General features: G+C 38.6%; 1 long non-coding RNA gene across 1 annotated transcript in view; it reads left to right on the top strand.

Annotated features, from left to right (window-relative positions):
- The window catches only part of LOC148188949 (uncharacterized), a 74,761-nt gene that overhangs the window by 61,004 nt on the left and 894 nt on the right, over positions 1 to 12,863 (top strand). The window contains exon 3 of the long non-coding RNA XR_015777138.1: positions 12,269 to 12,390. This is a non-coding gene — a long non-coding RNA (uncharacterized LOC148188949). The remainder of the gene's footprint in view (positions 1 to 12,268; positions 12,391 to 12,863) is intronic.

The following is a 12,863-nucleotide window of genomic DNA, read 5'->3' on the forward strand; positions in this document are numbered from 1 at the left end:
AGGAACCTGACTTAATGCTAACTATGAGGTACTGAGTCACTTGCGGTAACTGTGTAAAGCTGGGGATGACCACATTAAAGGGGGAAAAAAATAACATTTTCAGCCCGGCTTTAAGGAGATCTGCAGAGTTTGTCTCCCCAGTCTGAACAGACATAATTCTAATGCAAGGGAGTGTTGCTGAAGCTACCTGGTGGCATTGATTGATAGTAATGACCCTGAATGGCAGTGATGAATCAACAAGATCTGATAAACAGCATGATGTCAATCCTAGTAATGTGTCATCAAATGCTAGCAGCGTTTAAACACCTCAGACTTGCGGATTAAAGCATCTTGAGAAAATCCAACATAAATACTGGGAGAACATGCAAACTTTACTTCCCGCAGTGAGATGTTAGTGTTAACAACTGAGAGGCTACAGGACACTTACTGTTGTCAAAATAAGTAAGAAAAAGGTTTGTTTTGATATGACTGAGGAGCAACACACTTACAGGCATCTGTAGTTCGAATGTAGTACATGTCTAAGATGAGAAGTAACCGAAAAAAGCTTTCCTGTTTAAAGTCAAGAGTCATCAGCATAGCAGTGTACAAAAATGAAAGCCTAATTTACAAGTTATTATGTAAACTGAGTTATATGCCCTTTTTCAACAAAATGTATCCTGTATGTGTAGGTTTTTTTTACATGCGGTATAAACTCAGAAAAAAATAAGCGACAGGCTTCTTTCCCATTGCCAGTAGAAAAACATGCCTTTCTGTTCCAAACTCGGTGCAGAATTATTTGGAACAATGTTTGAGTACTGCTCGGAGGAAACCGACGGAATTTATGGCTGAGAATCTCAGAAGTTAGGATGTACTACCAGAGGTCATGTTTCCATCACTTTCAATCAGAGCTGGAGCTGATAAAAACCTGTAACTTCTGTAGAGTCATTTGTCCATGAATGAATAATCTAATCTTTTCCACAATAAACAAAAGCCAAATATTAGTGGGTTGTTTTGCACAGTGGGGAAGTGGCCAATGAAAACGGTGGTCAGCTCAGAACTGTGGTTTATTTTGCTTTAAGATAATACTCTTTTATAATTAAAATGGAAGCAGACAACTTTTTAACTTGTCCCTCCTAGTGTTTCAAACTTGTGTTATTGTTGCTGCCGTTGGCACAAAACAACGGGATTATGTTTTCAGAGCTATCACATTTTCCACAGTCACTTTTGCTGTTCCACCATCTGTTATGTCCACTATTGGGTAGCTGCAAAATGCAACAAAGTTACGTGGATACTCTTTGGTAACTGGGGATAGCTACCAATAGCTTCTGGGGAAAACAGAAGTGCTATCCTCTTCCTGTTTTGTTTGGGCAGTGGTTGACACATTTCCTTTGCTCATTTTCCCAGGCGATCGTACCCAGTGGTAGACAGAATTGCACAGTGAAAGCGAGGAACATAAAAAAAGATTTTAAAGCTGACAGTATCATTATTCTTTAGCCATTACATTGTGGAATCAACATTTATGTCTGAATGATAAGTGAAGTTAAAGCCAAAAACTACTTCCACTAAAATCTCTGTAACTACCTTCCTATGTGCCTGTTTTCACTGTTCCGGGCCACAACATTGTAGGCAGGTCCCTATGATCTTAGGCTATTCAGAAGACCTTGCCAGACATAGACTAAAAGCAACACTCAGATGGATAGTACTCATAGTATTAGTGCCTTCCCTTATGGTGACATAGAATTGTTCCTGCAGTGCAGAGTTGCCCTTAAGTTTTAGTGGTCAAATAATTAAAAACTAATTTTAAAGGGAGAGGGAAAGTGCTGAAGACTTTCCAGCAGTTGATGGTATTTTTTATTTTACATTTTTAACTCACCTTAGATTAGTTAATCTGAAAGACCCCACCTTTTGTTCATTTTCAAATGCTCCAGCAGTACACCTAATTCTGTGTAATAATGTGGTGCACATGATGTTAACAACTAAATATGTCTTTGTTTTATGTTATGTTTGAAAGTTTAGAGAGTGTGGAAGGACAAAAAAGCTGAAATAATTAAATAACAGTGAAATCTGTCAAGAGTATTAAGTGTCCTTCTACTTTTACATTAAGAGATTAGGATGTGGCTCATCTTTCTGTATAGAACGGTGTCTGCTGACGAGTGAAGGGCACTTATTAGAAAAGATGTGTTGACTCAGTCCATACTAGCTCTTAAGACACCCACACACACACACACACACACACACCCTAACGGTGTCGTCATTGAAGCTGGTAATCTTTTTTTAAACAATAAGTGAGGAAATGTCAGTATTTTGTATTTGTAGTCCATATGGAATGTCCTAGCATACAGCCCACTAATGAAATTGAAGCGACTCTGATGCTACAATGCCATAAATCCTTTTAAGCTGCAAACATGCTGACGTTTTGCCAGTAGGGGGCTGAAACATAGTTGTGACAGCCACAAACCCACTCCCAAATTATGGCATTACAAAGTTATAATGGCTAATATATAAGCAAACAACAGGATAAGTAGGCATAGGGCAACATTAGCAGTCATTTGGAGCCATTAGTCTGGGTGCATTCAAGTCTCATATTTTTATTCTCTCCTTTTAGCTCTGTTACTGTTTAGCTCTGGACTCCTTTAACTCATGAGAGAAAATATCTGGGTTTTTAGCTGCTAGGTGTTCAATTTTCCTCACCACAGCTAATAGCTAATCTTTCTCTTTGTTTGATGAGAATGGCTCCCACTCAACCTTACAGTGAATGTGTGGGCTGCCTGTACAACCAAAATAATGAGAAAAACAGCCTAAAAAGATCTGTAGAGCTGAGTTATTATTCTCCATGATTTTGGCACTTTTCATACCACACATATTTTGTTGAATTTTAATATCAGGAGCATTGATTTATTCATGTTTGGGAGAAATATCTTTACTGTACAATATTGTACAGAGTAGCATATGTAAGCCCCTCCAGGATGTTGCAATGTTGCAATTGCAACAATTAACACAATTTTAACCATCCCTATGAATTCTGTGCAACCTTGTAATCTTTTCCAATTACTGCAACTATTTGGCAAATTTGACCAATCAAATTCTAATTGTAGTTTCCAACATCATACATTAACCAATAGAAATTACTGTGAAAGGCTGTGCAAGGCAAATTCCCTAATTGCAGTTGTTGCTCTGTATGAAAGCAGGGATAAACTATGTTTTGTACCGTGAGCAATGCTGTGGTGGAGCACAAAGGCATGTTACCAATAGACAGACACTTTTCTCCAAAACACACCTGAAGATTGGCTGAAACTTCTGGACAACAGACAACGACACATGCCATTGTATCCAGATCTTTTCATGTGCTAAAGGAACCTTTGTGAGTTAGATTAAATACGTATGGTTGGTGGTAACGTTAGTGCAGTATAAATCACAAACTCAGTGGAGAGCAGCTTTATTCTCTCTGGAACAAGTTACCTTTTTTTATTTTTTTTAATGAATCAAAAACAAAAATGCTGTCTTTTGCAATTTTTACCCACTCCCACAATTTAATTGCAAAAATACACCAATGCATCACAAAATTTAGAAAGCTGTGAATCAGGCATTTAAGGCCACAACAATCCCCCCAAAAATCTGTTATGTCCTAGAGGGACTGCAACATAAATTTATATAAATTTATACAACTTTTCATCTAATATCCTATGAATTAGCAGCCACAAATGATGTTCAGTACTTTACCTAAAGTTATGAAAATTAGGTTTAGGAAAGTAAAGTCACTGTGGTTGTACCCTAAAATGACTCTAAGGTCAGTCAAAGTCTTGTTTTTGTGACCTATCTACTACCCCAACCTGCTTCTTTAACTAGGGGTTGACAGATTATTGGCCTGGCCAATTAATGGGGCCGATATTTGGAATTTTGACGATTATCTGTATCGGCATTTTATTTAAATGATGGCCAATAAAATTAATTAATTAAAAAGTGCAAAGAAAGTGTCAGCATTTGAGGAACTCTTTTTATTTATTCATTTTTTAATGAATTTTCACTTGACTTTATTAAAAAAGTTGCAGGGAACTTGCTGTATGAGATGTTGAAAGTCTCAGTTTTGGTTGAACATTTGCCAAAGGCATTTAAACAACGTTTTGTGTGGGAGTTTGTTATACTCAAAATTCTAGATATTGAAAGAGAGACTCATTTACAGTCGACCCTTACCTTTAACACAAATTGACATTTCCCAGGATAGTAAAGGCATTACCCGCCCAACTCTCCCTGTCATTCGCTAGTATTTGTTTCCTTCATTGATTGGATTGGTTAGGTTTAGGTATCAGAAGAAGATTGGTTAGGGTTAGGGTAAAAATGTAAGGGTAAGCCAATCAGAGGCAGAGTAAGGTAAAGTAGGCCAGGTCATGTCTTCGCCATCCTAGGAAATGCAAATTTGCCTCCTCAATGGATTGCTTCCTTCTTTACTCCTGTCGGGCCACTGGTCATGTGGTCACATCTTTCCCAGATACGTGAGTTATGCACACGCTACTGGCTTATAATTTTGTGGGATATGTACAGATTTTGGTGCATTCGTTTACAGAGGAAAATGTATGAATAGTGTACAAGAACGGTGGCTTAGTGGCTCAGTACCTTTAGTGTTACTGATTTGCAATTATTTTCCTCAAATGCAACTGAAAGCAAGGCAGCATTGAAGAATTTGTCCTCACAGTGAGCACAGATAGCTTTCTAATCAATTCTCTGTTGGCTTAGATGAGCGTTACATGGCAGGGGAGGCAGACCTAGACATCTGTCGGGATAAATTTTTCATAAGGAAGCTCTCCTTGTGGGCATACCCTCTCCAATAGTGTATGAAACATTTACCAAAATCAGTGAAATGAAGCTAAGCAATCAGCAAGAAATGAGTCAAAGGTTCGGACTGTGGTCGTGCATGTGAGAAAGGGGCCAATAGAAGTGCTTTGACATACACACAGTGGGGGACCTGATGCTGCAACACCAAGCTGGTTGCAGATTCTTTATATATTCCTTTGCTTTGATCGCTGCCTCTTCTTAACTAGGACCATCCCTCATTTTGCACTCTCCTTTTATTCAGCCTCTCCAAACCCACTTCCCCTCTCCGATACTGCAGCAACACAGCTGGGTCATTCTTCTCTTTCCACTTGTTATTCTCATCTTTTCATGCTTCATGCTTAATGGTTTCATTATACTTAAGAGAGGACACATTTTTGGATAAGTTGCATTATATTTATCACAGTATTTTTTTCAGGCTTGTCTCCTGTCACCAGATAACCTTGGTATGTTAAATGGAGCTACAATAGTTCTTTCCCCCGATGAAATTGCAATGTGACAGTGTCTTTTATTATCACTTTGTCTCGTCTTTGTCTGTCTTCAAAGAAATGTCAGCGCTACAGTCAACTGTAGTTTAACCCTGGGATTAGTTTTCTCTGCCATGTACTTTATCCTGCTGTGGATGTTTTGCCACAGAGTGGATGTTGGCTCTGTCACACAAAATGTAAACTGACAGGGTGTGATCAGTTTTTTCTGGACATTAATCCTTTTCTCTTAGTATCGGTCATTTGTACACATCCAAGTGCAATTAGAGGTCTTTTCAATGAAAGGTCACTAATGTCACTAAATGAAATGTCATTTTGCAACACCCCTAATAACTGGACAAATTATTACAGTTTATCAGTGTTAGGACCTTGGCATTTAACCTATGCCAGACATCATAATTGTCTTCAAATTTGCAAACTGAGTACAATAGTAGAGATGTGACATTACAACAGATAGTCCCTATCTGTCTAAATCAAAATTTGACTTTTTGTGTTTTGTCTATCTTGCAGATAAGGAATTACTGGTTTTGCTTTGCTGCAATTTAGACTGTTGAATAGTCTTTTTAAAACTATTCACTGTATTTGTCTTCCTCTTCATCTTACACCATGGAGAGAGCATTAAATTAGTGAACACAATGATCACTGTTTAAGCTCATACGGTGAACTTGCCAACAAACAAGTGCTTTAGCACTTATTTGGAGCCACTTTTCTGGCCAGCTGATGAATGTTAATCCAATGTTCACTCTCATTTTAGCTCTGGTTTTGGTCTCTACCAGCTAGGGAAATGTCTGGCTCTTGAGCTTCTAAAACATAATAGATATTATAGCACATGTTATTTGATTATAACTTTTCTAAAGGTACTCGAATACACTTTGCATGAAATGATTCTCTATGTTCACCAGCTAGTTGCTGTGTCTGTCTGTGGTTTGATCCTTAAGAAGAAGGCTAAACAACACTAGAGACAACCATGGTTGGAGAGATGTTTTCAGGTTGTCCATCCTACCGTCTGTCAGTCCAATAGCAATATCTCAAGACCATCTTGAGGGGAATTCTTAAAATTTCCCACAAATGTCCACTTGGACTCAGCAATGAACTGATCAGGATTTGGTGGTCAGAGGTCAAAAATCAAAACCACTATGATCTCACAAAACACATTTCTGGCCATAACTCAAGACTCCACATGCTAATTGTGACAACATTTCACACAAATTTCTAACAGGATAAAATTATGACATTTTATATCCAAAAGGCCCAAGGTCAACCTAACTGCGACATCATAATGTTCTGCAAAAAAACATTTTTCTAGCCATTATTTAGTGATATAACTCAGGGACAGAAGGGGGGCATGTTTACCACAACATCCATATTTGAAGCATCATCAACTGTCGTGGACACATATGAGTCTTGACAGATATGGAAGTAAACTTTAACTGCAACTGGTTCGCAGGGGCATACAAATGTGAGGTGGTACATCTTATTTTTCTTTCTTTTTTTAGTTGTCTCTGATAGTAAAACCGAATAGCTTTAGGCTATGAGATTTGCTGCATGGACCAAACGTCTAATTAAGATAGTAGTAGAAGAACATTAATCAATAAAGCAAATAATCCTTAGTTGCAGCACTTGTAGTGTGTACAAGAGGAGTACAAATGAACAAACTCCTATTTACTTTTATGGTTGGATAAGGCAATCTGGTGGTCAAAACCAGTGAATTAAAATTACCCAGTCCAAGAAATCTGTCCATTGATTTTATGCTACAACAGAATTTATCTCCTCTTATGAAATATCATGAAATTTTGATAATAGACGCATGGGATTCCCTGTTATTGGCAACATTGACGTGTCAAAATAGAAATCCATAAACCTCCCTTGACAGTGCATTAAAGTGGACACATTCCCATGATTGATTAGACATCCAGCTGACAGATACCCAGCGATTGTTTACTGTGGTGGACCCTGGCAACGACTGGGCGTTTATTGCTGTCTGGTCCAGCAGTATTTCAACATTGCATCTCACTCCTCAGAGCCATCAGCGAGCAGCAACCACACACTTCCAAATAACCAGTGCTGGTTTGTTAGCAAACTGCAGCACAGACCTGCTGTGTTTGTGTGTGCCGTTGCTTCTTCAAACGGATGTTTTCACTCGCAGGTATATTGAATTTACAGAGAGTGAGGAATGTCAATCTGGATAATTCATGGGTAATTATGCATCGTGCTGTGACGATGACTGAATTTCCTTCAGGTTTGTAAGTACTCTTCGAGAAATAAAAACTGCTGTTTACCATGTTGGCATTGGGAAATGGTAGGTGCGTTAAACATTTGATGGATAATAACTACAGTCGCATTTGCAGTTTGTGGATTTTTTTTTCATACAAGATTTTTACATATGAGTGGCTCAGCTCTTCTTCAATCTGGAATTCATTATTCAAAACACAGCTATGTGCATGAAATGCATCTTGAATTTTAAGACCCTTGCAGGAGGGGGGGGGTGCTTCTATCAGGTGCTACTAAAAACTTTGTCCTCATTGTCCATTCAAATCACAACAGCACATCAGGTGAGAGTGACTGACAATGACTTAAGATGGAAACCACAAATAAACGATGATACTGGTGACATCCTCCCTACCAGGAGTCCTTACATCGGAAGGAATCAATGTCAGACAGACGGAGCATCGCTCTCCCTCGCTGCATTTTCTGTCATGTGTGAGAATTTTATGCTTTCAATGACCCATGCCTTGCACCGTATCAAAAACAAAGCTCGGCCGAGTACACAGAAAGAGCAACATTACTTTCCCCCTTTTTCCGCTGTTTTGTCAACTGAAGAAAACATATGATTCTGCAAAGATGATTGCATTTGTACTATTTGGAGAACATTTGATTCTATACATCTTGTGAGCTGTAACCAGGCCAGTAAACAATCTCATATTTGGGGCTATCAGTTCTGCTTTAGCTGGAGAAAAGAAAAAAACTACTGCATTTCAACAAGACATCATCAGCTGTGTGGAGAGTGGGAGGATGTGCTCATTGAATTACTACACTTCTGCTGCTGCATTCAATAAAGAGTGACTCAAGCCTAGAGCGTGGTAGTTGGTTTGATACGTTTTTATTAAAGTAAATATGGCGTAAATGAGGCTGTGGGTGAGCTGGTACTCTCGCACAGTCACATCTATTCATTTCCTATGGATCACATGGACCTAAACAGCTCCTGATGATGTCATGGCTCTCTGCATCATTAATATTGAAAGGTCATTTCCCCTACTTGGAAGTCGTGTCTATCACATGCTGGGTTCAATTTCCAATTTGCCACAAGACTGCCTGGGTCATTCCTACTATTTATCTGGGAAAAGACTACCTAATAGTGTTATAAAATTCCTCTGGAAATTAGCTGACGACTTCTCTTATTGTTTCCTATGGAGCCCTTGACATGGACAGGCAGCACAATGTACCATCTACTGTTTTCCTTCTATACTCTGACCCCAGTCACATTATTTTCAGTGGATACAATTTATTCAAAAACTGATCTAAAAACGATTATGATGCTCAAAATGTTAACAATGCTGCACCATTTTTAAAGATTAATTAAAGGTGTAATGTGTTGGATTTAGTGACATCTAATGGTGAGGTTGCAGATTACAACCAATGACAGTTAGTGCCTTTACATGCATGTCCAGTTACAGCAGTTATAGCTTGATTAAGCCGTTTAATTGGACTACTGTCCTTGTTCCAGTATGCATGCACCAGGGGAGAATCGATTTATTTATGGAAGTGTCTGACTCCGCTATGGCAGGTGGAGATACGCCCTCTTACTGCTAGTTACTATAAACCTTTATTATTATTATTATTATTATTATTATTATTATTATCATTTACAATAACTTTGATGTTGAACACTGCTGCATCACATACATATAATCAAACAGCTGAGCAAACCCTGCCTTAATTGGTTAGTTTTAGGCCACTGAAATAAATCAGTATCAGTTTAAGTGTGCACTATATTTACAAAATTTCTTTACTGCTTTACCTTGCTGTAAGACAACTTTCACTGATGGGATTTGAAGCCATTATATAAAAAACACAAGACACTGAAAAGAACAGTCCTGAACACCACACAGACTATGCATCTGTGCTGCTACCTCTCACTGTAAAAAAAGCCAAACAAAAAAAAGTCACACCTCCTTTTTATATTATTATTTATTATTATTATTTTGATGTGATTGTATAGTTTGGCGCATGTCCCATCCATTAACATGGAGGGGGCGGGGTTTATGACCTGTACATACTGCAGCCATCCACCAGAGAGTGATTGAGATGTTTTGGCTTTGCTTTTGGGCAGCTGTTCACTGTTCATTTGCTTTATGGGCCCCAAAATGCGGCAGATCAGGGTACTTTCATACTGCATAAACAGAGCATTTTTTCACTTCATGCACTACTTAGAAGCTCTTATGTGAATAAACGGGGCCCACCTCTATGTTATATTCAGGTTTTCTTAATATATCCATGGCATCTTTAGCAACAACATGGTAACCTTTATGGATGAGGAGCCTCTCTGGATGTAGATATAAACAAGGTAAAAAAAGACAACAGTTCTTATTTCCAGGTGATAATACACTAATGAAAACACAGTTATGAATAGTATATACCATTTCTGCCAAATTCCACTAAATTCCTATACACTGGACCTTTAAGTAGAAATATGCTTTGAGTTAGTGTATAAAAAAAACAACAAACAAGCACAAGACCAACTCCATACATACTGTAAAATGTTATTTTCAGGCTTCTCAACTATTTGAGTCATGAACACAGATTTGTTGCCAGTCGTAAGATCAACAACTCACTGATTTTTTCCCCCTCACAAATCCAAAACTAACTCCAAATTATATTTTTTTCTTTAGGCTGCTTTGTAGTGTTCTAATTAGGAACCTAAGGCTACAGCGGTACTTTTACAGGCATAATTAGTTTTGAATCCTCTAAGAAGTCTTACTTTCTATCAGCCCAAATACTTCTATGCATTTTTATTTTATTCTAATTCCATACCAATTATTTCACTTAAAAATATGTCCTTGGCATAGGACATATGATGATGTAATATATATTTTTTTTTACAAATAAAAGCTCAACAAATACATTTAGCCTCTATGTATGAAAAAATGCACTTTGCTACCAAAAGTCACAGATTGATTTTTAAACCTTGTGGTGCACAGATGTCCTCAAGCTTCTTATTAAGAAATGAAAGCCATACAGTAATGCATCATATTGATGTTTTATACATTTTCTTCAGCTTTTCAGTGCGAGTAATATTGTGGCCTTGTTCATGTTTACTGCGAGCATTAACAAAGCGTACACTGTATACTGAATATCTGAAGCACGCAGGCATTTCGTTTAAAAGCTTTTGATGGTGTCTGAACCTGTAACTCATTACCGCTTTGAAATGCATTATGTTTCATTTTGTGGCTTCCTCCACATTCTTCACCTTCCTTTTAGCTTGAATCCCATTTGGAAAGCAAGAAATTAGGGCAGTCGCTCCCTGGAGAAGTTTGGAATAAAATAAGGTCTCTGGAATAGTATGTGCACTGTGAGTGACGAGTGTGTTTTCAGTCGCTGGTCTGCTAGTAATTGCATTTTCAGTCAGTAATCATTGATTGTGTCAAAATGATTATGAACATGCTATTGTCTCCCCATCTGTGAAACATATCCGGAAACAGGGGTAATGTGATCACAAAAAGAACTGCAGGGAGAGCACAAAAACCAAATCGCTTTTATTAATATTGTCAACAAGCACTTTTTCTCCCCAAAAAGTAATCTCTTTGAGTGGAACTCTTGCTCTGCAGCAAACACTTGTTTGTCTTTTGAAGACCCCTCTCAGACCAAATACAAAGCTTGAGATACCACTCACAGATCTGAGTTTCAGAAGTAAGAAGAGACCATCTGAGGGAAATGACTCTGTCAGAGGTTACTCAGTAGCCCCACAACAGGCACAGAAGCATGTCATTCACTTACTTCCTGCCCCTTCAAAAGCTGAGGACAGGCACCACCAGTGTTGTGTCCAGACTTTTTTCAGTGGGGTGGCCCAAGTGGGGCACTGACTTATGCAGGGGTGGCATAAAGTATGAACGCCACTGCGGGCACACGCATCAGCATATCTTTAATTTACTGTTTTTGTTTCCACTATCCACACCCACTTTCATTACTAACATTGCAATGTCTTACATTCCTATTTATAATTTAGTTTAGAAGATAAATAGACCCACCAATGACAACACGACAGAGTGACACCACACTGGTGTAAAATAAAGCTTCCATACTTTATTCCAAACGTATAGAATACAATAGCAAGTGAAGAGTGGCAACAAAATTAAAGTGCCAAAAATGTATTAAATAAGCCCGTGTAAACAGGTTTTGTTGTATACATTCATTTGTATGTAAAATGAGTCAGGCTAGACACTACTCTGACACATTACTGCCTCTCAGGTTTAAGCCTAAATTGCACCTATAAACGAAAATTCAGTGTACCTGTCAAACAGTTCAAACTGAGTGGGCAGGCAACCAGTCATACTGGGGTGGCCCTTGGGGTGGCCAATAAGATTTCAAGGGTGGCCTGTGCCAAAACAGACCATTCCCTACTAGACACGCCCCTGAGCACCACACAGATGAACTATCTCAGAACAGAAGGCAGCAGTCCGAAATAACAGTGGAAACCAGCAGGTGGAGCTCATCAAACAACGGGCTAGCAGCAGTTGAGTCATAAAGAGCTGCGACCTTCTCAGTGGTCCAGTCAGATGACAAGTGTGACCATGACGTCACTGTCCCAACATCTAACTTTTAACATGTCTGGTATGTCCTCCCATGGGACTTTCTGTTAATTCACTGCAATAATGTATGTTTCTTTTCACCTCTGCCAGAATGTCACAGTGAACGACTCCTGTCGAGGATAATCATTAGTGCCACTGTTGACTTTCCTCTCCACCCCTTGGGTATTGCAGAGGAAGAGTGACGCCTACATCGCACCATAGCTAATCACGGAGGTACAAGGTCTTACTCAAGAGATGGGAGAGCCTGCAGATGACATCATGCAGCTCCATGGACAGCTGTCAGGATGAGTCAGGTGAATGTGGGCAGACTGAAAGTCGCTGTGTTCGTAATGTCAGGGAACAAAATCCTCCTTCAGTGAGGGAGCTTCCAATTTAGTCAACGTCAAACTCTGAGTAACTGCTCTGACAGGAAGCTTTGATGTACAGTAATTTCCATGTCTTCGAAACAATAGATAACACAATTATAAAAGAAGCTCACCTGTGGCTGCAATCACGAGTGTTTCTCTTATCAGCATGGAGCGGTGCCAGGACTGCCATTTGATAAGACATTGTGTTTCCTGAATAGAAATGTAAAACTAATCTATAGTATTACTAAGTAGAAAGCCCAGAAAAAAAATGTAATAACATAAAACATATGCTTTTTGGAACATAACATTATAATAATGAATACAAAAATATCTTTTCTACTTTTTTGGATCTACCATCCACACACTACATATTTGCATGTGCTCAATTATACATTCAGTGTGTGACAAACATGTGCACT

This window comes from Plectropomus leopardus, chromosome 8 (assembly GCF_026936395.1).
Source record: "Plectropomus leopardus strain MGB_pleo_1.0 chromosome 8, ASM2693639v1, whole genome shotgun sequence".
In the NCBI taxonomy this organism is placed as follows: domain Eukaryota; kingdom Metazoa; phylum Chordata; class Actinopteri; order Perciformes; family Serranidae; genus Plectropomus; species Plectropomus leopardus.